General features: G+C 48.4%; 2 long non-coding RNA genes across 2 annotated transcripts in view; one reads left to right on the forward strand and one right to left on the reverse strand.

The window, feature by feature from the left end:
• LOC129050896 (uncharacterized) overlaps positions 1-13,610 on the forward strand; it is a 33,892-nt gene extending 20,282 nt beyond the window's left edge. Inside the window, exons 2-3 of the long non-coding RNA XR_008514779.1 lie at positions 12,157-12,454; positions 13,292-13,610. This is a non-coding gene — a long non-coding RNA (uncharacterized LOC129050896). The remainder of the gene's footprint in view (positions 1-12,156; positions 12,455-13,291) is intronic.
• On the reverse strand, positions 1,690-19,363 carry LOC103892609 (uncharacterized). Its single transcript, XR_008514780.1, has 3 exons — positions 18,946-19,363; positions 9,707-10,032; positions 1,690-1,847 (listed from the first exon to the last, which is right to left on the reverse strand). It is a non-coding gene; the product is annotated as an uncharacterized LOC103892609 (long non-coding RNA).
• Positions 19,364-24,086: the final 4,723 nt, after the last annotated feature.

Genomic DNA, 24,086 nt, shown 5'->3' on the forward strand with positions numbered 1-24,086 from the left:
CACACACACATACACACACAGACACACATACACACACACACACACATTTTTTTTTTTGAGATAGAGTCTCGCTCTGTCACAAAGGCTGGAGTGCAGTGGCACAATCCTGGCTCACTGCAACCTCCACCTCCCGGGTTCCAGTGATTCTCCTGTCTTGGCCTTCCAAGTAGCTGGGACTACAGGTGCACGCCACCACACCCAGCTAATTTTTGTATTTTTAGCAGAGACAGGGTTTCACCACGTTGGCCAGGCTGCTCTCAAACTCCTGATCTCAAATGATCTGCCCTCCTCAGCCTCCCGAAGTTCTAGGATTACAGGCGTGAGCCACCGCGTTCGGCCATAAACATATATAATTTTTTAAACCCTCCTAAATCATTGCAGTGTACCTTTGCCACCTACATGGCCATTAAGAACATCCCTGACCGAGCTGTTCCAGCTCCACCTTGCCAGCCGTCTGCAGCATTGCCAAGTATCTAAAGTTCAGCTCCTAAGCTCACCCCAAGCCAGCTCAGCACCTTCCAATTCTATGGAAAACACCTGGTAACTGAAGCGCAGAGCCTCAAAGGCAGCCTTGAATCCTGCCTTCTCCTCCACTTTCATCATCAGGCGCCAGGTTCTGTTTTTCCTTAGCACCTGCCCTTGTCTCTCCACATCTGTTGCTGCCACCCTCCCGGGGCTCTGGCAGTGTTGTTGGGGGATGGAGCGGCACGCTGCAGCGGCTCTCATCTCCCCTGCCCCAGCCCATCTCATGCCCTCAGAGGGATGAATCTTACCACATGACGCCTCTCAGGGCTGCCCCACAGCTTTCCCTAGGTGGAAACCTCCAATGCTGTCTATCACAGGGGCACAAATTCTTCAGTAAGTTGCTATATGTAAAGGGCTTTGTGGGCCAGACAGTATCTGTTGCAATGAACCAACTCTACTCTACTTTTATTTATTTTATGTATTTATTTATTTATTGAGACAGGGTCTTGCTCTGTCACCCAGGCTGGAGTCCAGTGATGTAATCACAGCTCACTGCAACCTGAACCTCCCAGGCTCAGGCGATCCTCACACATCAGCCTCCCGAGTAGCTGGGACTACAGGCGTGCCCCCACCACACCCAGCTAATTTATTGTATTTTTTGTAGAGATAGGATCTCCCTAGGTTCCCCAGGCTGGTCTCGAACTCCTGGGCTGAAGCGATCCTCCCACCTCTGCCTCCCAAAGTGCTGGTGTTATAGGCGTGAGCCACCGCACCCGGCCAGGCTTTGTTCTTTATGGGGCTTATTTACATGGTTAAGGGTTTGCTCAGAGCTTGAGAACCTATTTATATTGTTCTCATATTTTGCAAATGTTTAAGGAAGCAAGAGAAAACTGCGAGTACAAAAGACTGATTTCAATTTTTAAAATTATCACTCTGAGAAAAGGACAATAGATATTTCTCAACCTGCTTAATTTCAGTGTGCATTAATCAGAGCGCTTTTATCTTAGCAGTGTTATTGCGCAGTTGTCTGAAATGAGAAAATAAATGGGGTTTAGGAGGAGTTCACATGCATTGTAGAAACTAAAAGTCAGGCTGTCTGGTCAAAAGTCTCAGCCTTGCCACTAATTAGCTGTGTCACTCAAGCGTCTGAACTTCGTTTTCCTTATCTGTCAAATGAAAAGTTTGGACAGATCCAGTGGGACAAAGATGAACACAAAATGCGCGCCCTGTGGGAAACGTGATGTATTTATTTGCTTATACGTCCCGCTCTCCTCCCAGACTGAAGCTCCCATTGCTAAGGTAGCACCTCCTGCATAGCTGGTGTTTACTGAGTGGATCATTCAATACTTGTAAGTAATATCCGTGTCTGATATGTAACAAAGCTGCAAAAAAAAAGGAGAGAGGGCATTAAATTCACTTAATAGGGCATATCCAGGTTGCTGCATGCTATGACAGGGAGACCGGCAGATTGGTACCGTAGCGCTTGCTGCTAGTTTTAGCCCTTAATTTAATTTGCTGTATGATCAGCTGGGTGTGGTGGCTCATTTCTATAATTCCAGTACTTTGGGAGGCTGAGACTTGAGCCCAGGAGTTTGAGACCAGCCTGGACAACCCAGTGAGACCCCATCTCTACAAAAAAAAAAAAAAAAATTAGCCAGGCGTGGTGGTGCACGCCTGTAGTCCCAGCTACTCTGGAGGCTGAAGTGGGAAGATCACTTGAGCTGGGGAGGTTGAGGCTGCAGTGAGCTGTGATCGCACCACTGAACTCTAGCCTGGGTGACAGAGCAAGACCCTGTCTGAAAAAATAACAGTAATAATAATTTGGCCAGGCGCAGTGGCTCGAGCCTGTAATCTCAGCACTTTGGGGGGCCAAGGTGAGCAGATCACCTGAGGTCAGGAGTTCGAGACCAGCCTGACCAACATGGTGAAACCCCATCTCTACTAAAAATACAAAATTAGCCAGCCATGGTGGCCCACGTCTGTAATCCCAGTTACTCAGGAGGCTGAGGCAGGAGAATCGCTTGAACCTGGGAGGCACAGGTTGCAATGAGATGAGATCATACCATTGCACTCCAGCCTGGGCAACAAGAGCAAAACTCCATCTCAAAAAAATAAATATAAATAAAATAATAATAATTTGCTGTAAGATCTTAGAAGTTACTTCTCTAGAACCTTAAAACAATGTGTAAAATGTAGATAAACATGACTCCCTTAAAAAGCTCATAAAGGTCAAATTTAGCATACTCTGAAATAATGGATGGGAAAATATGAAAGGCTACCTTCTGTGGATAACTGTTATTAACGTGCATCAGAATGCACCTGCTGAACTGGCTTTACCATTCATTCCCCTCTTTCAGTTCGTATTTTCCCTGAATTAAGCACACCCACAGCTCACAAAGTGGGAAATTCTTTCCCTTGTATTGGTTTCTAACACTTTTAACATCACATTTTCGCCAGGCATGCCAGTGCTGTAATCCCAGCACTGTGGGAGGCCGAGGCGGGAAGATCGCTTGATCCCAGGAGTTCGAGACCAGCCTTGGCAACATGGCAAAACACCGTCTCCACAAAATCAAAAAATCAGCTGGGTGTGGTGTGTGTGCCTGTAATCCCAGCACTTTGGGAGGCTGCAGTGGGAGGATCCCCAGAGCCCAGAGCCCAGCAGTTCAAGGTTGCAGTGAGCCGTGATCGCACCACTGCACTCCAGCCTGGGCCACACAGCAACATCCTGTCTCAAAAAATATATATATATACATATTTTTTTTCTCCACCTTTTTCTTCTTTTTTTCAGGAGGCATCTCAATTGTTTCTTTCTTTTTTTTTTTTTTTATGAGACAGAGTCTTGCTCTGTCGCCAAGCTGGAGTGCAATGGCGCGATCTCAGCTCACTGCAACTTCCGCCTCCTGGGTTCACGCCATTCTCCTACCTCAGCCTCTCAAGTAGCTGGGATTACAGGCATGGGCCACCACGCCCAGCTAATTTTTTGTATTTTTAGTAGAGACAGGGTTTCACCATGTTGGACAGAATGGTCTCGATCTCTTGACCTCGTGATCCGCCTGCGTCGGCCTCTCAAAGTGCTGGAATTACAGGCGTCAGCCACGACGCCCAACCAATTTTTTCTTAAAAACCAGAAAATCTTCCTCAGTATGTAGTAGTCCCAGCTACTCAGGAGGCTGAGGCAGGAGAATCGCTTGAACCCGGGAGGCTGAGGTGGTTGCAGTGAGCCGAGATCAAGTCATTGCACTCCAGCCTGGGCGACAGAGTGAGATTCCGCCTCAAAAAAAAAAAAAAAAAAAAAAATTAAATTACAAGTCCTCTCATTTCACTTGTAAATTCTCGTTTGAAGTGTAGACAAGTGTTAAACTATTTCACCAGCACATGAGGCAAAACAACTTTGTAATGTGACTTTGATCAACCTTTGAGGTTAAAATTTTACTTGGTAATGTTTCCTAAAGAATTAAAATAGATTTTCTAAGAGGCAGAATAAACAGGTGAATAAAATTCTGGCCTACAACATGTGCAGTGTGGATGAAAGCAACATGAGCTCCCGTGGGAACATGGTGCTAATCTTGAAAAAATTACTTTATGAATTATTAGATGCTATTGGGACCCTGTATTTGTGTTATCAGCAAATAAAGAATTGATTCTCTCTAGGAATATTAGCCACAGTAAAATGTTCTAGACATCTCTTTATTAATTAAACAAGAGAAAAGGTAATTGTAGTCTCTGCTAGGTCCCTTAAATCATTTCCTTTTTTAAATGTCTTTTTATTTTGAGACAGGGTCTCATTCTGTTGTCCAGGCTGGAGTGCAGTGGCACGAACATGGCTCATTGTAGCCTTGAACTCCTGGGCTCAGGTGATCCTTCCGTCGTGGCCTCCCGAGTAGCTGAAATTACAGGCATGCACCACTGTGCCCAGCTAAGATTTTTTAGTTGAGATGGAGTCTCACTCTGTCACCCAGGGTGGAGTGCAGTGGCACGATCTCTGCTCACTGCAACCTCTGCCACCTGAGTTCAAGCGATTCTCGTGCCTCAGCCTCCCAAGTAGCTGGGACGACAGGCATGCACCACCACACTCAGTTATTATTATTATTATTATTATTATTATTATTTTGTATTTTTAGTAGAAAGGGGATTTCGTCAAGTTGCTCAGGTCGTTCTCAAACTCCTGACCTCAGGTGATCTGCCCGCCTTGGCCTCCCAGCGTGCTGGGATCACAGGTGTGAGCCACTGCGCCCGGCTGTACCCGGCTAATTTTTGTATTTTTTTGTACAGACAGGGTTTTGTCCTGTTGCCTGGGCTAGTCTCAAACTCCTGGGCTCAAGCCATCTGCCTGCCTCGGCCTCCCAAAGTGCTGGGATTTCAGGTGTGAACCACTGCAGTGGCCTGTTATTGTTATTTTTAGTAGAGATAAGGCATTGCTACGTTGCCCAGGCTGGTCTCAAACTCCTGGCTCAAGCGATCCTCCCACATCGGCCTCCCAAAGCTCTGGGATTATAGGCGTGAGCCACTGCGCCTGGCCTTGGCATCCTGTATCTGGCAACTGTGAGGCAGATGCAGCGGCTGTTGGGAGAAGGTAGTGATGTGGGGGAGAAATAGAATACTAAAACGAACCCCACAGGAGCCAAAGCGGCCACTGATTCACAAACAATCTAAGGATCTTTTCTTTCTTTCCTTTTTTTTTTTTTTTGAGACCGAGTCTCGCTCTGTTGCCCAGGCTGGAGTGCAATGGCGTGATCTTGGCTCACTGCAACCTCCGCCTCCTGGGTTCAAGCAATTCTCCTGCCTCAGCCTCCTGAGTAGCTGGGATTACAGGTGCCCGCCACCACGCCCAGCTAATTTTTTTGTATTTTTAGTAGAGATAGGGTTTCACCATCTTGGTCAGGCTGGTCTTGAACTCCTGACCTCAGGTGATCTACCTGCCTCGGCTTCCCAAAGTGCTGGGATTACAGGTGTGAGCCACCATGCCCAGCCACCTGGCCTTTATTTTTAAATTGTGATAAAATATGCTAACATGCTTGAGCCCAGGAGTTTGAGACCAGCCTGGGAAACGTTAGTGAGACCCTGTTGCTACCAAAAAAAAAAAAAAAAAAAAAAGCATAACAAAATGTACCACTGAAACTTTTTTTTTTTTTTTTTTGAGACGGAATCTCACTCTGTCACCCAGGCTGGAGTACAGTGGCGTGATCTCGGCTCACTGCAACCTCCACCTCCCGGGTTCAAGCGATTCTCCTGCCTCAACCTCCCGAGTAGCTGGGATTACAGGCACATACCACCACGCCTGGCTAATTTTTTGTATTTTTAGTATAAACGGGATTTTACCATGTTGGCCAGCCTGGTCTCGACCTCACGACCTCAGGTGATCCACCCGCCTCGGTCTCCCAAAGTGCTGGGATTACAGGCGTGAACCGCCGCGCCAGGCCGGCCGAAACCATTTTTAAGGGCGTAAGTCAGTGTCATTATGTACATTAATAAGGTTGTATCACCATCATCATTGTATATTTCCAGAATGTTTCCACCATCCCAAATAGAATCAATCTTTAATACTCAAATAGTTTAAAATTAAAACAAAGAACACTGAGACGAAGATAAACTAAATCCAGCTGGGCAACTTTTTCTTCTGAATAGGCGGACTCTCAGTATCATATCAAACATATATTCGTGAACATATATTCGTGCTGCAAACTCTGGAAGCACTAACCGAAGCAGATAAAGGCTTTTCAGAGGTTAATGGCCCGTGATGAGTCTTGCAACTAGACCCTGAATCCATCATTCCTGATTCTCACTCCTAATGACATTTTACTGGGTTGTCCAATGGGTTAATAAATGAAAAATTATATTAAAACTTATAAATGCAACATGTACCCTCTATCAATATTTCCCATCATAAAATAATACTTTAAAAGTGAATTTGAGCCAGCTGCAGTGGCTCACACCTGTAATCCCAGCACTTTGGGAGACCGAGGTGGGTGGATCACCTGAGATCAGGAGTTGGAGACCAGCCTGGCCAACATGGTGAAACCCCGTCTCTACTAAAAATACAAAAATTAGCTGGGCGTGGTGGCACGTGCCTGTAATCCCAGCTACTCAGGAGGCTGAGGCAGGAGAATCACTTGAACCCGGAGGTGGAGGTTACAGTGAGCCAAGATCAAGCCATTGCACTCCAGCCTGGGCAACAAGAGCAAAACTCCAACTCAAGAAAAAAGAAAAACAAAGTGAATTTGGGCTGAATGCGACGGCTCATGCCTGTAATCCCAGCACTTTGGAAAGCCGAGGAGGGAGGATCAGTTGAGCCCAGGAGCTTGAGTTCCACCTGGGCAACAGAGTGAGACCCCATCTCTATTTAAAAAAATGCAAAAATTAGCCTGGTGTGGTGTAGCTTGTCTGTAGTCCCAGCTACTCAGGAGGCTGAGGTAGGAGGATCGTTTGAGCCCAGGAGGTTGAGGCTACAGTTAGCTGAAATTGTGCCACTGCACTCCAGCCTGGGCAACAGAATGAGATCCTGTCTCAAAAAAAAAAAAAAAAAGAAACTGAATTTATATGGAATCACTTTATATGTGACATTTTAACGTCTTTTCTCTATAGTTATTGTACAAAGAATACCTTTTTTTTCCAAAAAATTTTCAAGAAAAAAACATTTTCAGGTTTTTCCACAGACTTACAAATATGAGACCGCTGCAACAAATGTATCTTGCTTATTTGGGAGCCTGGCAAAACATGAATGAAACGTTGTATGCAGTCTCTTTTTCTATTAGTCGATGGCTGAAAGCCTTTGAAACAACCTGATCGGCGATTGGTATTGTGTAAGACAGTGACCTAAAAACAGCCTGTCAGTTCCCTGCCATCCCATTTTTCAACAGCAGGGTGTGATCATAATGGGCTTTATTGACACCGTAAATCTGAGAACATGGATGGTATCCATTTCCAGTTGTTTAATTGAAGAAATGAAAGATCTTGCAATGTGGAGTTGATATGGAGAGTTTGTCAAGCTACAATAAAATTTTGCAAGAGCTGTGACCTTGGGTCAGAAAATGACTGATCAAGAGGGAACGTTTTGTCATACTGTAGAAGTGACTGTATTAACTTATTTTATTCTTAGCTCTAATGCCAACGGAGAGAACGAATTGCTTCTGACTGCTTTCTGTTTCAACCCAGAGTGACTCTGTGGGCAAATCAATACAAGTATCGTCTAAATAAGCTATGACTAAATAATAAAATATAATAAACTTTTATTATTTATTTATTTTGAGACAGTTTCGCTCTTGTGGCCCAGGCTGGAGTGCAATGGTGCGATCTCTGCTCACTGCAACCTCCGCCTCCCGGGTTCAAGCGATTTTCCTGCCTCAGCCTCCCGAGTAGCTGGGATTCCAGGCATGTGCTATCACACCCGGCTAATTTTTGTTTTTTCAGTAGAGACGGAATTTCGCCATGTTGGCCATGCTGGTCTTGAACTCCTGGTCTCAAGTGATCCTGGCCTGAACTTTTCAAAGTGCTAGGATTACAGGTGTGAGCCACTGCACCCAGCCTGTTTTCCATCTTCTTAATGTGATGGGGGTCTCATAAGGGTGAACAGGTGGGCGTGAGCAACCTGGACGCAAACAGGTGAAGCCACAGCAAATGGCAGACAGTCCCTGGCTTTCCTGGGTTTGGAAACTTTATTTAGGATGTTTGACACAGTTGAGTGTAAAAGAATGATACATTTTTCTCACAACTTGTAAGATTTGAGAAGTGCTGAAAGCCCTAGAGAGGTGAACGAGAATTGTGGTGTCTATTAAAATGCAGTGTGAGATCATCTATGATTCATTTATATAAGATTTAAAAATAAGCAAAACGAATACATAGCTTTACAAGTTCCAGTCGTGGTTACTCTTGCTGAGGAGGGAGTAGGCAGAGGAAGGGGAGTGAGGGGGGTTCTGGGGTGCTGGTTACCTTCTGTTCCTTGGTCTGAGCAATGGTAAATGGTCCCCTTTGTGAAAATTCATTGAGTTGTACACTGATGGCTTGGGCACTTCTTTCTATGTGTGTAATATTCAATACATTTTTTGAAAATGTAAAAATGGGCCAGACACAGTGGTTCATGCCTGTAATCCTAGCACTTTGGGAGGTGGAAGCGGGTGGATTGCTTGAGCTCAGGAGTTTGAGACCAGCCTGGGCGACACGGTGAAATCCCATCTCTACAAAAAATAGCCAGGCGTGGTGGCTCACCTGTAGTCCCATCTACTTGGGAGCCTGAGGTGGGACAATCACCTGAGCCCAGGGAAATTGAGGCTGCAGTGAGCTGTGATTGTGCCGCTGCACTCCAGCCTGGGTGACAGAGCAAGACCTTGTCTCAAAAAAAAAAAAAAAAAAAAAAAAAGGGCTGGGCACGGTGGCTCATGCCTGTAATCCCAGCACTTTGGGAGGCTGAGCCAGGCAGATCACCTGAGATCGGGAGTTCGAGACCAGCCTGGCCAACATGGAGAAACCCCGTCTCTACTAAAAATACAATATTAGCCAGGAGTGGTGGTGCATGGTGCTCACACCTGTAATCCCAGCTACCCGGAGGCTGAGGCAGGAGAATCGCTTGAACTCAGGAGGCGGAGGTTGCAGTGAGCCGAGATCGTGCCACTCCACTGGGCAACAAAAGCAAAACTCCGTCTCAAAAAAATAAATAAATAAATAAAAATGTAGTATAGAAGAATCTTAGTCAGTCCTTTACAGAAAGTTGATATGAGAATTATCTAATAGAATTTTTAAAATAGATGTTATTTTTTAGAAGAGTTTTAGATTTATAGAAAAATTGAGAAGCTAGTTCAGGGAGTTTCTCTATGCCCTACGCCCAGTTTCCCCTATTATCAACATATTAGTGTGGGCCAGGCACAGGGGCTTACGCCTGTCATCCCAGCACTTTGGGAGGCCGAGGCGGGCGGATCATCTGATGTCAGGAGTTCGAGACCAGCCTGATCAACATGACAAAACCCCATCTCTATAAAAATACAGAAAATTAGCCAGGCGTGGTGGTGGGTGCCTATAATCCCAGCTGCTTGGGAGGCTGAGGCAGGAGAATCGCTTGAACCTGGGATGCAGTGGTTGTAGTGAGCCGAGATCTCGCTACTGCACTCCAGCCTGGGCTGACAGAGTAAGACTCTGTCTCAAAAAAAAAAAAAAAAAAATTTAACTGGGAGCCCTACATTTTATCTGACAACCTGGGCTCAGGACCTCCCCCAGCAAGACCTGGGACACCCTGCCTCTGTGACTTCCTCACCAAAGCTCAGCAAGCCCAGCATTCTGGATTTCTTCCGGTGCTGGGAACAATTCAAGCTCTTTCCCGGCCCAGGTCCTTTGCGCAGCATGTTCTATATTGCTGCAACCCTCTTCACACGCCTGGCTCCTTCTCACTCACGAGGTTTCAGCTTGAATGTCTCCTCCTTAGAACGCCCTTTCCTGAGCCAGCAGTGGTGGCTCCCCTGTAGTCCCAGCTACTTGGGAGGCTGAGGCGGGAAGATCACTTGAGCGCAGGAGTTCCAGGCTGCAGTGACCCATGATGGCATCACTACACTCCAGCCTGAGTGATAGAGCGAGACTCTGTCTCTAAAAAAAAAAATAATTAATTAACTAAAAATTAAAAAGGGCCGGGCAAGGTGGCTCACGCCTGTAATTCTAGCACTTTGGGAGGCCGACGTCGGGGAGAACACTTAAGCCCAGGAGTTTGAGACCAACCTAGGCAACATAGCGAGACCGCATCTCTACAAAATAAGATGTGAAGTTTTCATTTAACATCATCAGTGGACCTTTGGAAACTGACTTTAAGCAAAACGAAGTAAAACGGGTCTTCAAATTAGGTTGTTCGTTGTTTCATTGTAATGTTAATGAGGAAAAAAATAGTTTTTGTTACACGTCGTTTTGCTTAAAGTTGCAGTTTCCAAAAGCCTATAGTGAGGACTGGCTGTAATTAGTGAAGACGAGGACGTGCTGGATTCGAGCAGGCTCTGCCGCCAACGGCTGATGCTGTAGAAGAAGAACATGCGAGGCCCAGCATGGTGGCTCACGCCTGTAATCCCAGAACTTTGGGAGGCTGAGGTGGGTGGATCACCTGGGGTCGGGAGTTCGAGACCAGCCTGACCAACATGGCGAAACCCCGTCTCTACTAAAAATACAAAATAAGCCGGGCGTGGTGGCGCATGCCTGTAATCCCAGCTATTTGGGAGGCTGAGGCAGGAGAATCACTTGAACGTGGGAGGCGGAGGTTGTGGTGTGCCAAGATTGCGCCACTGCACTCCAGCCTGGCAACAAGAACAAAACTCCATCTCAAAAAAAACAAACAAACAAACAAAAAAAAAACACACTAGGCACAGTGGCTTACGCCTGTAATCCCATCACTCTGGGAGGCCGAGGTGGGTGGATCACGAGGTCAGGAGATCGAGACCCTCCTGGCTAACACCGTGAAACCCTGTCTCTACTAAAAATATAAAAAATTAGCCAGGTGTGGTGGCGGATGCCTGTAGTCTCAGCTACTTGGGAGGCTGAGGCAGGAGAATGGTGTGAACCCGGGAGGCGGAGGTTGCAGTGAGCCGAGATTGTGCCACTGCACTCCAGCCTGGGCGACAGAGCGAGACTCCATCTCAAAAAAAAAAAAAAAAACCAGAAGGGCATGTGGATTGGGTATGGTAGCTCACGCCTGTAATCTCAGCATTTAGGGAGGCCAAAGTAGGCAGATCGCATGAGCTAGGAGTTCCAGACCAACCTGGGCAACTTAGTGAGACCCTGTCTCTAAAAACACAAAAATAAATGAAATTAGCCAGGCATGCTGGCGAGCACTTGTAGTACAAGCTACGCGGGGGACTGAGGCAGGAGGATCACTTGAGCCCAGGAATTTGAGGTTGCAGTGAGCCGTAATTGTACCACTGCACTTCACTTCAGCCAAGACCTCATCTCAAAAACAAAATAAAATTTAATGTAATTTTTTTTTTTTTTTTTTTTTTTTTAGAAGGAGCCCCAGGTTGGAGTGCAGTGGTGTGATCTCGGCTCACTGCAGCCTCCGCCTCCCAGGTTCAAGCAATTCTTCTGCCTCAGCCTCCCAAGTAGCTGGGATTACAGGCATACCACCATGCCGACAAATTTTTTTATTTTTAGTAGAGACGGGGTTTCACCATGTTGATCAGGCTGGTTTCAAACTCCTGACCTCAAGTGATCCGCCAGCCTTGGCCTCCCAAAGTGCTGGAATTATAGGCACGAGCCACCGCCCCTGGCCTCTATTACATTCTTAAAATTAAGTTATGTCAGCCAGGCACGGTGGCTCACACCTGTAATCCCAGCACTTTGAGAGGCCAAGGCACGCGGATCACAAGGTCAGGAGGTCGAGACCAGCCTGACCAATATGGTGAAACCCCATCTCTACTAAAAATACAAAAATTAACCAGGTGTGGTGACGCGTGCCTGTAATCCCAGCTACTCAGGAAGCTGAGGCAGAAAGTCGCTTGAATCCGGGAGGCGGAGTTTGCAGTAAGCCGAGATCGCACCATTGCACTCCAGCGTGGGTGACAGAGCAAGGCTCCATCTCAAAAACAAACAAAAAAATTAAGTTATGTGGAATTATATTTTCCTAGGCATCCAGAACCTTCCAACATGAATTCATGATAAAGGAAACACCTAAATATTGTTTCTGGCAATCTCCTGTTTTGTAAAGTCTGTGTTAAACTTTTCTTCCCTGAATAGCATTGAAATCACTGTAGAACACATAGATTTGGTGTGAGATGGCTTCATTATGAACGAGTTCCTGTTTATCGTGTCAAAGTCAAGCCATTGTGCAGCCAGGTACGGATGGGCCAACTGCTGATCCATGGTGGAGAAGGTGGAGAAGAGCGATGGAGTTATCATCATTATGAACGAGTTCCTGTTTATCGTGTCAAAGTCAAGCCATTGTGCAGCCAGGTACGGATGGGCCAACTGCTGATCCATGGTGGAGAAGGTGGAGAAGAGCGATGGAGTTATCAGCGAAATCAGAGCTGCCTCGGTGGGTTTCGAATCAGAAATTCCCAAGGGTAACCCTACAGTGAGTGCATAAAGCAACTCAGTGTAATCACTAGCATACAACTTCTGTACAATTTGCATAAGATGCACAGGTTGCAATTTGGTTTCAGACTTTTTCTTTCTTTTTTTTTTTTTTTTTTGAGACAGGGTCTGGCTCTGTTGCCCAGGCTGGAGTGCACTGGTGTGATATCGGCTCACTGCAACCTCTGCCTCCTGGGCTCAAGCCATCTTCCCATCTCAGCCTCTCAAGTAGCGGGGACTACAGGCACACACCACCACACCTGGCTAATTTTTGTATTTTTTGCAGAGAAAGGATTTTGCCATGTTGCCCAGGTTGGTCTTGAACCCTTGAGCTCAAGCGATCCTCTGGCCTCAGCCTCCCAAAGTGCTGGGATTACAGGCATGAGCCACCACGCCCAGCCTGGTTTCAGACTTTTATAAATAAAATGTGTATTATTTCCTCTAAATAGCTTGATTGTTTTTCTTTCCTTTTTTTTTTTTTTTTTTTTTTTTGAGACAGAGTCTCACTTTGTCACCCAGGCTGGACTGCAGTGGCGCGATCTTGGCTCACTGCAGCCTCAACCCCCCAAGCTCAAGCAATCCTCCTGCCTCAGCCACCTGAGTAGCTGAGACTACAGGCATGCGCCATCACACCCGGCTAAGTTTTATATTTTTAGTAGAGACAGGGGCTTCACTATGTTGGCCAGGCGGGTCTCAATCTCCTGACCTCAAGTGATCCACCCACCTCGGCCTCCCAAAGTGCTGGGATTACAGGCGTGAACCACTGCACCCAGCCCTAAATTGGGTTTTTTTGTTACAGGTGGATGGAGCTGAATTCCTGAGGAAAAGCTCAACTCAGCTATGAACGGATCTTGTTCCTCCTTATCAGGGGATCCCCGAGGAGAACGCTGGGCGTGTCCTCCTTTGGTCCAGCCTGTGTTGCAGCTTCGATGCTCCCTCTGCGCAGGGCGGAAGGTACCTGCAGACTGCCCATCTGTACCCCTGGGATTTAGGGGACACCTGATGAAGTATTTGCGTTTAATCATCATCTTGATGCGGACGCTTTTAGGAGCAATGACTGAGACTGGGAGGGATTATAAATAAACACTCAAATGACAGGAAATCTTCAGCTGTCTTCCACCATCACTCTTCTAAAACATGAGTGCCTCATCTCGATAACGAAATAATGTCAGTGCATCCTGAGAGCATGTGGCTCACGTCTCCATTCGAGGCTGTGCACATTTAACCAGGCTGTTTTGAATATTAGACTCTTTTATCAGATCTTCCAACCATCCACTTTCCGCTGCTCACAGACCTTGGGTTTCAGAGAAAAGGCTCCTGGATTTCAATGCAATCCATTATCTTCTGGGGACACATGAGGCAAGCAACCTATGGGAGGCTTTTTTCTCTTTTTTCTTTTTTCTTTGCCTTAAAAAAAAAAATCTTTTGTTGGAGTTTGCTTCACTAGTAGGAAAGCTGACACCTGTGTAGACAGGTTGTCTGCACCCACTCACAAATTCATTCATGCGTTATGTGCTTTTTGGAGCCGGCATTGCCCTCATCTTTGAGGAGCTCACAAGTGGAAGGGAGGGGAGTGTCCACGCAGTGGACGTCCCCAATGGCTTAGTTACATTTGGTTCGGGGTTAGGAAGTAAAGCAAAAACAGGGCTTGGTTTAGCACTGCTCCCAAGTTGCTGACATTTTTTTTTTACTAATCATCCCTTAAAAAAAGAATCAGGAGGCCGGGTGCAGTGGCTCACGCCTCTAATCCCAGCACTTTGGGAGGCCGAGGCGGGCAGATCACCTGAGGTCAGGAGTTCAAGACTAGCCTGGCCAACATGGTGAAACCCCGTCTCTACTAAAATACAAAAATTAGCCGGGGGTGGTAGCGCACACCTGTAATCCCAGTTACGCAAGAGGCTGAGGCAGGAGAATCGCTTGAACCCAGGAGGCGGAGATTGCAGTGAGCCAAGCCAAGATCACGTCATTGCACTCAAGCCTAGGCGACAGAGCAAGACTCGGTCTAAAAAATAAAAAAATAAGAATCAGGCTGGGTATGGTGGTTCACACCTGTAATCCCAGCACCTTGGGAAGCCAAGACAAGAGGATCACTTGAGCCCAGGAATTTGAGACCAAACTGGGCAACATAGCAAGCCCTCATCTCTTAAAAAAAGTTAAGAGAAAAAAAAAGTTAAAACTTTAGCCAGGCATGGTGGTGCACACTTGTAGTCCCAGCTACTTGGGAGGCTGAAGTGAGAGAATCGTTTGAGCCCATGATTTCGAATTCCACATGATCAATTGCAAACTGATTTTTTTTTTTTTTTTTTAGATGGAGTCTCACTCTGTCGCCCAGGCTGGAGTGTAGTGGTGCAATCTCGGCTCAATGCAACCTCCGCCTTCTGGGATCAAGCGATTCTCCTGCTCACAAGTAGCTGGGACTACAGGCAGCCGCCACCATGACCGCCTAATTTTTGTATTTTTAGTAGAGATGGGGTTTCACCATATTGACCAGGCTGGTCTCGAATTCCTGACCTTGTGATCTGCCTCCCTCAGCCTCCCAAAGGGCTGGGATTACAGGCATGAGCCACCGCGCCTGGCCAGTGATTTTCATTTTTTTTTTTTTTTTTTTGGTTATCAGTATTTTCTTTTTTTTATTATTTATTTTATTGTATTATTATTATACTTTAAGTTTTAGGGTACTATACTGATTTTATACCCAACTCATTCCAGGATTCTTGCAACACACTATGTTGATGTACAAAGATGAATAAGACATGGTCTCAGCTGGGTGCGGTGGCTCACGCCTGTCATCCCAGCACTTTGGGAAGCTGAGATGGGCAGATCATGAGGTCAGGAGATCGAGACCATCCTGGCTAACACGGTGCAACCCCATCTCTATTAAAAATACAAAAAATTAGCCAGGCGTGGTGGCACATGCCTGTAGTCCCAGCTACTTGGGAGGCTGAGGCAGGAGAATCACTTGAACCCAGGAGGCAGAGGTTGCAGTGAGCCGAGATTGCGCCACTGCACTCCAGCCTGGGCGACAGAGCAAGACTCCATCTCAAAAAAAAAAAAAAAAAAAAGACATGGTCTTACTGATCAGAGGGTAAAGCAGGGAAAATTTGGGTTGCCCCATTATCAAGCAACAAGTAGCATTCCCGGGACTTGTATGCAAAGATGAGAAAGCCTGGGAGATGTGATGTGCAGATACAGTACAGGCTGTGTTGGCTTGTAGAAAAAGACAGAATAGCTGGGTGCAGTGGCTCACATCTGTAATCCCAGCACTTTGGGAGGCCGAGGTGGGCAGATCACCTGAGGCCAGGAGTTTGAGACCAGCCTGGCCAACATGGCAAAACCCCATCTCTACTAAAAATACAAAAATTAGCCTGCGTGGTGACGAGTGCCTGTAATCCCAGCTACTCGGGAGGCTGAAGCAGGAGAATCAGTTGAACCCAGGAGGGAGGTGGAGGTTGCAGTGAGCCAAGATCGTGCCACTGCACTCCAGCCTGGGCAACAGAGCGAGACTCTGTCTCAGAAAAAGAAAATGAAAAAGACATGCTTAAATTTTAGCTTCCATTTCTCATCTTCTAAAGCCATGCTTCTCAAACATTAGTGAGCAGACGAATGGCCCAGGAATCTTGTTAAAATGCAGATTCCGATTCAAGGGGCTTGGAAGGAGCCTGAGGTCCTGCCTTTCAAACCAGCTCCCAGATGGGGCTGATGCTGACACCAGTAAACTCCCTTTGCACACAAGCCTGTTTAGGCTGGGTCTTCTCCAATTTGCACACACAGTATCCCAGCTATGACATTCAGGAACATCAAGCTTGTTCTTCCCTGCCCCTTAATGCTGCTTTTTGTTCTGTGCCTTCTCTTGAGCCCCTTGATGCTTTTTGTTCTGTGCCTTCTCTTGAGCCCTGCCCTCTGCTTGGAATACTGTCTGCCACCTCTTCACTCCTCCTCCAGGAAGCCTTCCTTGACTGCCTGCTCTCTGCCCTCCAAGGACTCTCAGGAGCAGACTTTGAGGAGGAGGCTCCAGGGCAGAGGTTCTTGGCCTTGGCTACAAATTAGAATCACCTGGGAGCTTTAAACCACCACCCCCCCACCCCGGCCCCCGCCTTCACACCCCAAACCAATAGAACCAGAATTTCTGGGGGTGGGACCCAGCACCGGTGTGAGATGAAGTAGGTCACAGGTGTCTCTCATGCACAACATTTACAAAGTATTGGCGGCATCTGATGTCTCCAAACCCGTTGGTAAAATTCACTGTAGCAGTTCATCACAGCCAGGTGCCGCAGCTCATGCCTATAATCCCAGCACTTTGGGAGGCTGAGGCAGGTGGATCACTTGGAGCCCAGGAGTTCAAGACCAGCCTGGGCAACATGGTGAGACTCCCATCTCTACAAAACACACAGAAATGAGCCCGGTGTGGTGGTGCACGCCTATTGTCCCAGCTACTCAGGAAGCTGAGGTGGCAGAATTGCTTGAGCTTGGGAGGTGGAGGCTGCAGGGAGCCGAGACTGCACCACTGCACTCCAGACTGGGTGACAGAGCAAGACCCTGTCTCAGAAAATAAAATAAAATTTAATTAAAAAAAAAAAAAGCCAAGTGTGGTGGCTCACACCTGTAATTCCAGCACTTTGGGAGGCTAAGGCAGGCGGATCACTTGAGGTCAGGAGTTTGAGACCAGCCTGGCCAACATGGCGAAACTCCATCTCTACCAAAAATATAAAAAATTAGCCGGGCGGCTGGGCATGGTGGCTTATGCCTGTAATCTCAGCACTTTGGGACGCCAAGGCAGGCAGATCAGGAGGTCAGGAAATCAAGACCATCCTGGCTAACATGGTGAAACCCCGTCTCTACTAAAAATACAAACCATTAGCCAGGTGTGGTGGCACGTGCCTGTAGTCCCAGCTACACAGGAGGCTGAGGCAGGAGAATCGCTTGAACCCGGGAGGTGGAGGTTGCAGTGAGTTGAGATCGTGCCACTGCACTCAAGCTTGGGTGACAGAGCAAGACTCCGTCTCAAAAAAAAAAAAAGGCCCCAGGGCCCTCATCTGCCCCTTCTGCCATGCGAGGACAGTGAAAAGATGGCCATCGAGGAGGGGGCCCTCACCAGACACAGACCTGCCTGTCCTGGAGTGTGGGTGTCCGGCCTCCAGAGCATGAGAAAGGCATTTCTGTTGCTTACATACCCCTCAGTTGATCTTGAAACAAGGAATTGTTTAAGGAAGGAATTAGGGCTGGGCACAGTGGCTCACACCTGTAATCCCAGCACTTTGGGAGGCCAGAGTGTGAGGATCACTTAAGCTCAGGGGTTCAAGGCCAGCCTGGGCAACATAGGGAGACCTCATCTCTACAAAAAATTTAAAAATTAACTGGGTACGATGGTACGTGCTGTGATCCCAGCTACATGGGAGGCAGAGGCAGGAGGACTGTTTGATCCCAGGAGGTGGTGGCTGCAGTGAGCTGTGTTTGCTCCACCGCACTCCAGCCTGGGCAACAGAGAAAGAGCCAATCTTAAAAAAAAGAAAGAAAGGAATTTCCTTTCTTTATAAAGTCCATAAAGGTAGGCCTTTATCAGTGGGAAGGAGGCAGAAGAGCCAGGGTCCAAGTAGAGCTGAAGACAGAAGTGCCCCTTTACTCTGGTGGTCCTGAAATTAGCTCAGGAGCTCTGGCCAGCAACATGCTTTGGTTCAGCTGCAGACAACTGGGCCCGGCCTGGTGAAGGAGGGCTCCCATTGCAGTGAGTAGACTCTGGCAGTGGCTGCTACCACAATGGCCTAGCTGGGTTCTAGGCCTGCTCTGCCGTGAGCCTCTCCAGTCTACGGAGGGGAGGGGCACAGCTCTCCCTCCACACCCATCCCAGCACTAATTCGAAAAACGTTCTGGACCACGTGCGGTGGCTCACATCTGTAATCCTAGCACTTTGGGAGGCTGAGGTGAGTGGCTCACCTGAGGTCAAGAGTTCGAGACCAGCCTGGTCAACATGGTGAAACCCCATCTCTACTAAAAATACAAAAATTAGCTGGGTGTGGTGGCATATGCCTGTAATTTCAGCTACTCAGGAGTCTGAGGCAGGAGAATCGCTTGAACCCGGAAGGTGGAGGTTGCAGTGAGACGAGATCGCACCACTGCACTCCAGCCTGGGCGACAGAGCAAAAACTCCGTCTCAAAAAAAAGAAAAAAAGAAAGAAAGAAAAGAAAAACGTTCTGGCCCCTCGCCTGAAAGCCCCCTGGAAGAACATCTGCCATTTGCTCTAATTAGATTAGGACACTTGCAAGTGTCCTAGTCCCTGGAATAACCGCTGTTAAGAGTTCCCTTTGACATTTGCAGGGGAAGAATCCGCACCCATGTGTTCAGCCCGTCCTGCTCTCAACGGTTTCCCTCCCGTGGGGCCTGCGTCTGGCCTGCCCTGGCCCCACAGGTAACGCCCCCGACCCGGAAGGCACTGTGGACCCAGATGCACAACTGACCTGGAACACAGCTGAGTGACATCAGACTCAACATCAGGCGCGGAGCTGTTTGTTCTGTTGGAGAACATTCCAGAGATTCCAGAAGCTGGCAGGGCTTGGGGCTCACCCGTGTTTCTGTGCCAGGAGCTCTCCCCAAGCACCTGCTGTGACTCAACAAAGCTGCACTGAGCACAAGATTGGGTCAGGCCCCGCGAGGGGATCAGGGAGGAAACTCACAGACAGGGGGTCGCTGCTGTGGGGCAGAGAACGAACTGGTGCTGCCTGTGCCTGGTGGGCAGAGCCTGGGTTGTCGGAGGCACATTCAAAAAGTGGGTTCACTCAGTCTGTTCTGTCATGGGATCAATGGGCCCCCTTGGAAAGTTCTGGAGTGAGGGACCCATCACTGAGGGTGTGCTAGTGGCAGTCCCGCTCTGTCCCTCAGGCAGGGTGCAGTGGCGCAATCTCAGTTCACTGCACCCTCCTCCTCACAGGTTCAAGAGATTCTCCTGCCTCAGCCTCCTGAGTAGCTGGGATTACAGGCGTGAGCCTCTGCACCCGGCATACACGGCTTTTAAGTCTTACATTGTGCACCAGAGAAGAGTCAAACAAAGCAAAATCAGCAGCAGAAAGCACCCCCTTGTTTCTCTGTACACACGACCCAGGTGTATCACAGAGCAAACACGGTGAAAGTGTGCACGCTCGGGAAAGGCGCAGGAACTGACATTTTACCAAGGTCCCTGAAGGGGCAGAAAACAGGCCCTGAGAGGCACAGACGCCAAAAATGATTGTCAGGAATCAATGGGAAAGCGTGTTTGTGCGGCGCTATTGGCATCTGATGTGTTTGTTATAATTGGCTCCCGCCAGCCCTGTCTCCTTTATTAATTGCACATATTCCTCTTGACGAAAGTGACATGCTGATGGCAGCAACGTGGGCTTGAAGACAAGGGTGCCTTTCGATCTATGCCTAAGGTCACATTTGTGACCCGAACCTAAGACAGAGAGGAGCCCAAAGGTCACTTCTCCTCCAGGAATGTCTGGATGGGTGACTTATTGGAGCAGCTCACCTAATTGTACCACCTTGAGGTAGCCACATAGTGACAGTTTTCCTGGGTCCCTTAAATCATGATGCTCCATAGGATGACTGCCTGAAGCCGTCCAGCAGCTGGAGTTTCATTCTGTAGACAAGGAAAACAAGGCCATTCTGAGAACTTCCGGAATTCAACCACTCAATCCACCAGTGAATGCTAAGATCGTGGGCTCAAGTTCAAGGAGAAACAGGATGTGCACCTGATACCAAAGTATCAAAACAGAAACAGTGATCTGGCTGGGCGCAGTGGCTCACACCTGTAATCCCAACACTTTGGGAGGCTGAGGTGGGCGGATCACCTGGGGTCAGGATTTCGAGACCATCTTGGCCAACAAGGCAAAACCCCGTCTCTACTAAAAATACAAAAATTAGTTGGGCGTGGTGGCGCATGCCTGTAATTTCAGCTACTCGGGAGGCTGAGGCAGGAGAATCCCTTGAACCCGGGAGGCAGATGTTGCAGTGAGCCGAGACTGCGCCACTGCACTCCAGCCTGGGCGACACAGCAAGACTGTGTCTCAAAACAAAAACAAACAAAAGAAAAGATTGATCTTCTTTGAGGCTGGGCACAGTGGCTCATGCCTATAATCCCAACACTTTGGGAGACTGAGGCAGGAAGATTGCTTGGAGCCAGGAGTTCAGGACCAGCCTGGACAATGTAGCAAGACTCTGTCACTACAAAAAATACGAAAGTGAGCTGGGTGTGGTGGCAGGCGCCTATAGTCCCAGCTACTTGGGAGGCTGAGGTGGGAGGATTGCCTGAGCCCAGGGAAGTCGAGGTTGCAGTGAGCTGAGACTGCGCCACTGCACTCTAGCCTGAGGAACAAGGAGACCTTGTCTCAAAAAAAAGAAAAAAAAGAAGAAGAAGAAAAGAAAAGAAAAAGTGTGACTGGGCACGGTGGCTCACGCCTGTAATCCCAGCACTTTGGGAGGCCACGGCAGGCAGATCATCCGAGGTCAGGAGTTCAAGACCAGCCCGGCCAACATGGCGAAATCTATCTCTACTAAAAATACAAAAATTAGCCGGGCATGGTGGCGGGCACCTGTAATCCCAGCTACTCTGGAGGCTGAGCCAGGAGAATCATTTGAATCCGGGAGTTGGAGGTTGCAGTGAGCCGAGATCATGCCACTACACTCTAGCCTATATGACAGAGCGAGACTGTCTCAAAAAAAAAAAGAAAAGAAAAGAAACAATGCTGTGTCTAAGTGTACCCAGGCAGTTCAAACCTGTGTTGGTCACGGGCCAACTGCATTTCATAAGAAAAAGGTTTTTTGATTTTGTTTTGAGACGGAGTCTCGCTTTGTCGCCCAGGCTAGAGTGCAGTGGCGTGATCTCAGCTCACTGCAACCTGTGCCTCCCAGGTTCAAGCGATTCTCTTGCCTCAGCCTCCTGAGTAGCTGGGATTACAGGCGTGAGCCACCACGCCCGGCTAATTTTTGCATTTTTAGTAGAGATGGGTTTCCCATGTTGGTCAGGCTGGTCTTGAAGATCTCACCTTGGGTGATCCGCCCGCCTTGGCCTCCCAAAGTGCTGGGATTACAGGCGTGAGCCTCTGTGCCTGGCCAGAAAAAGGTTTCAAAATGTTTACAAAAGAGAAATTTAAAAAGCTAGGCTTTCCCATCACCTTCTGGAGAAAGCAGGCCACCTGATGTCAGTGCCTTCCTGCACTTCATCCTCATAACTGCTCAATCGATAGCTACATCTTTATAGTAAATAATTGTGTCCATGGGGCTTTATTGGTCTCCGGCATGGGAGTTGTCAGGACCACTTTTGTCAGCAGAGCAAAAACATTGATTTTCTGCCCATCCGTCCAGGGCACAAACTGACCAGTTGCCGGCGGCCAGGGTCAGAACTGGAGGGATCAGCCCCGGAACCCAGAACCCCTCCCAGCACTGGTCCCAGCCAGAGTGGATGAAACGTTCTCTCCCTAATGAATCGTATTCCGGTGCAGTGTAACTTCCAAGAAAGAGGCCAGGCAAGGCCGGGCGCGGTGGCTCAACGCCTGTAATCCCAGCACTTTACAAGGCTGAGGTGGGTGGATCACTTGAGGTCAGGAGTTCAAGACCAGCGTGGCCAACATGGTGAAACCCCGTCTCCGCTAAAAATACAAAAATTAGCCGGCATGGTGGCGTGTGCCTATAATCCCAGCTACTCGGAAGGCTGAGGCAGGAAAATCGCTTGAACCTGGGAGGTGAAGGTTGTACTGAGCCAAGATTGCACCACTGCACTCCAGCCTGGGCAATAGAGTGAGACTCAATCTCAAAAAAAAAAAAAAAAAAAAAAAGGCCATGCATGGTGGCTCATGCCTGTAATCCCAGCACTTTATGAGGCCGAGGCAGGTGGATCACTTGAGGTCAGGAGTTCAAGACCAGCCTGGCCAACATGATGAAACCCCGTCTCTACTAAAAATACAAAAAAAAATTAGCCGACGTGGTGGCAGGAGCCTGTAATCCCAGCTACTTGGGAGGCTGAGATTTGCTTGAATCCAGGGGGCGGAGGTTGCAGTGAGCTGAGAGATTGCACCACTGCACTCCAGCCTAGCAACAGACTGAGACTCCATCTCAAAAAAAGAAAAAAAGAAAGAGGCCAGGCACAGCAGCTCATGCCTGTAATCCCAGCAGTTTGGGAGCCTGAGACAGGTGAATTGCTTGAGCCCAGGAGTTTGAGGCTAGCCTGGGCAACATAGTGAGACCCTATCTCTACCAAAAATGTAAAAATTAGTCAGGCGTGGTGGTGCAAGCCTGTGGTCCCAGCTACCCAGGAGGCCGAGGTGGGAGGATTGCTTGAACCTGGGAGGCGGAGGCTGAAGTAAACCGAGATCGCACCACTGCACTCCAGCCTGGGCAATAGAGTGAGACCCTGTCTCAGAAAAAAGAAAAAGAAGAAAAGAAAGGGTGAAAGCACCTTTGGTCCAAAGAGGATCTCAGGGAATCACAGGAGGGTTGTTTTGCCATTTTTTGGGGGCCTGAGCCCTGGAGGCCTGTGAGCATCGGAACACCGGGCGGGGCAGCAGGTGGCCATGCTGCTGGCTGGAAGCACTGGGTGAGGCTGCAACCTGTGTGTGCACCGAGAGCTCCCAGCTGGCAAATGCACACTCTCACGACTGACTGTGAACCGTTCCTGACAGTTGTGATGTGTTCACAATTGCATTGTATTGTTCTTAATCGCTTTGTAAATACAACCTGTGTGTGCGTGCTCTGCAGGTGAACATAGATGGTGCCTGTCCCTGGGGAGAGCAAAAGAATTAAACCTCGGAGTTTGAGAGACCCATTCTTCTCCAGAACGCAGCCCCGGCGACAACCCCAGGCGGCCGAAGGGACATGGCAGCAGCAGGCTGGGCCGACCACAAATATTTGCACAGGTGAACACTTTAGAAAAGGAAGTCAAATGTAGCATGCGTGTGGCTGGGGAGGAGATGATGAGCCTCATGGAGCCCCACACCCTGGGCTTTTGCAGGGAGCAGCCACAGCCTGTGTTCACACACAGACCCAGCAGCCAGCCCCCGTTCACGCCACAAACCAGCCACAGACAGGCCAAGGTCACCCGTGGCCTTGTGGCATGGAGCCCAGGGTTAATTCAGACCCGATGGCCAGGCACAGTGGCTCACGCCTGTAAATCCAGCCCTTTGGGAGAGCAAGGCAGGAGGATCACTTAAACCAAGGGGTTCCAGACCAGCCTGGGCTGTCTGGATCCCATCTCTATAAAAATTAAAATTAAAAAGTAGCCAGGCTGGGGTGCAGTGGCTCACGCCTATAATCCTGGCATTTTGGGAGGCCCAGGTGGGCAGTTCACCTGAGGTCAGAAGTTCAAGACCAGCCTGCCCAACAACATGGTGAAACCTCATCTCTACAAATACAAAAATTAGCCAGGCATGATGGCAGGTGCCTGTAATCCCAGCTACATGGGAGGCTGAGGTGGGAGAATCGCTTGAACCGGGGAGGCAGAGGTTGCAGTGAGCCGAGATCACGCCATTGCACTCCAGCCTGGGCAACGGAGTGAGAGTCCGTCTCAAAAAAAAAAAAAAATGGGAGCTGGGCGTAGTGACATGTGCCTGTAGTCCCAGCTACTCAGGAGGCT

The sequence above is a fragment of the Pongo abelii genome, chromosome 18 (genome assembly GCF_028885655.2).
Source record: "Pongo abelii isolate AG06213 chromosome 18, NHGRI_mPonAbe1-v2.0_pri, whole genome shotgun sequence".
Classification (NCBI taxonomy): Eukaryota; Metazoa; Chordata; class Mammalia; order Primates; family Hominidae; genus Pongo; species Pongo abelii.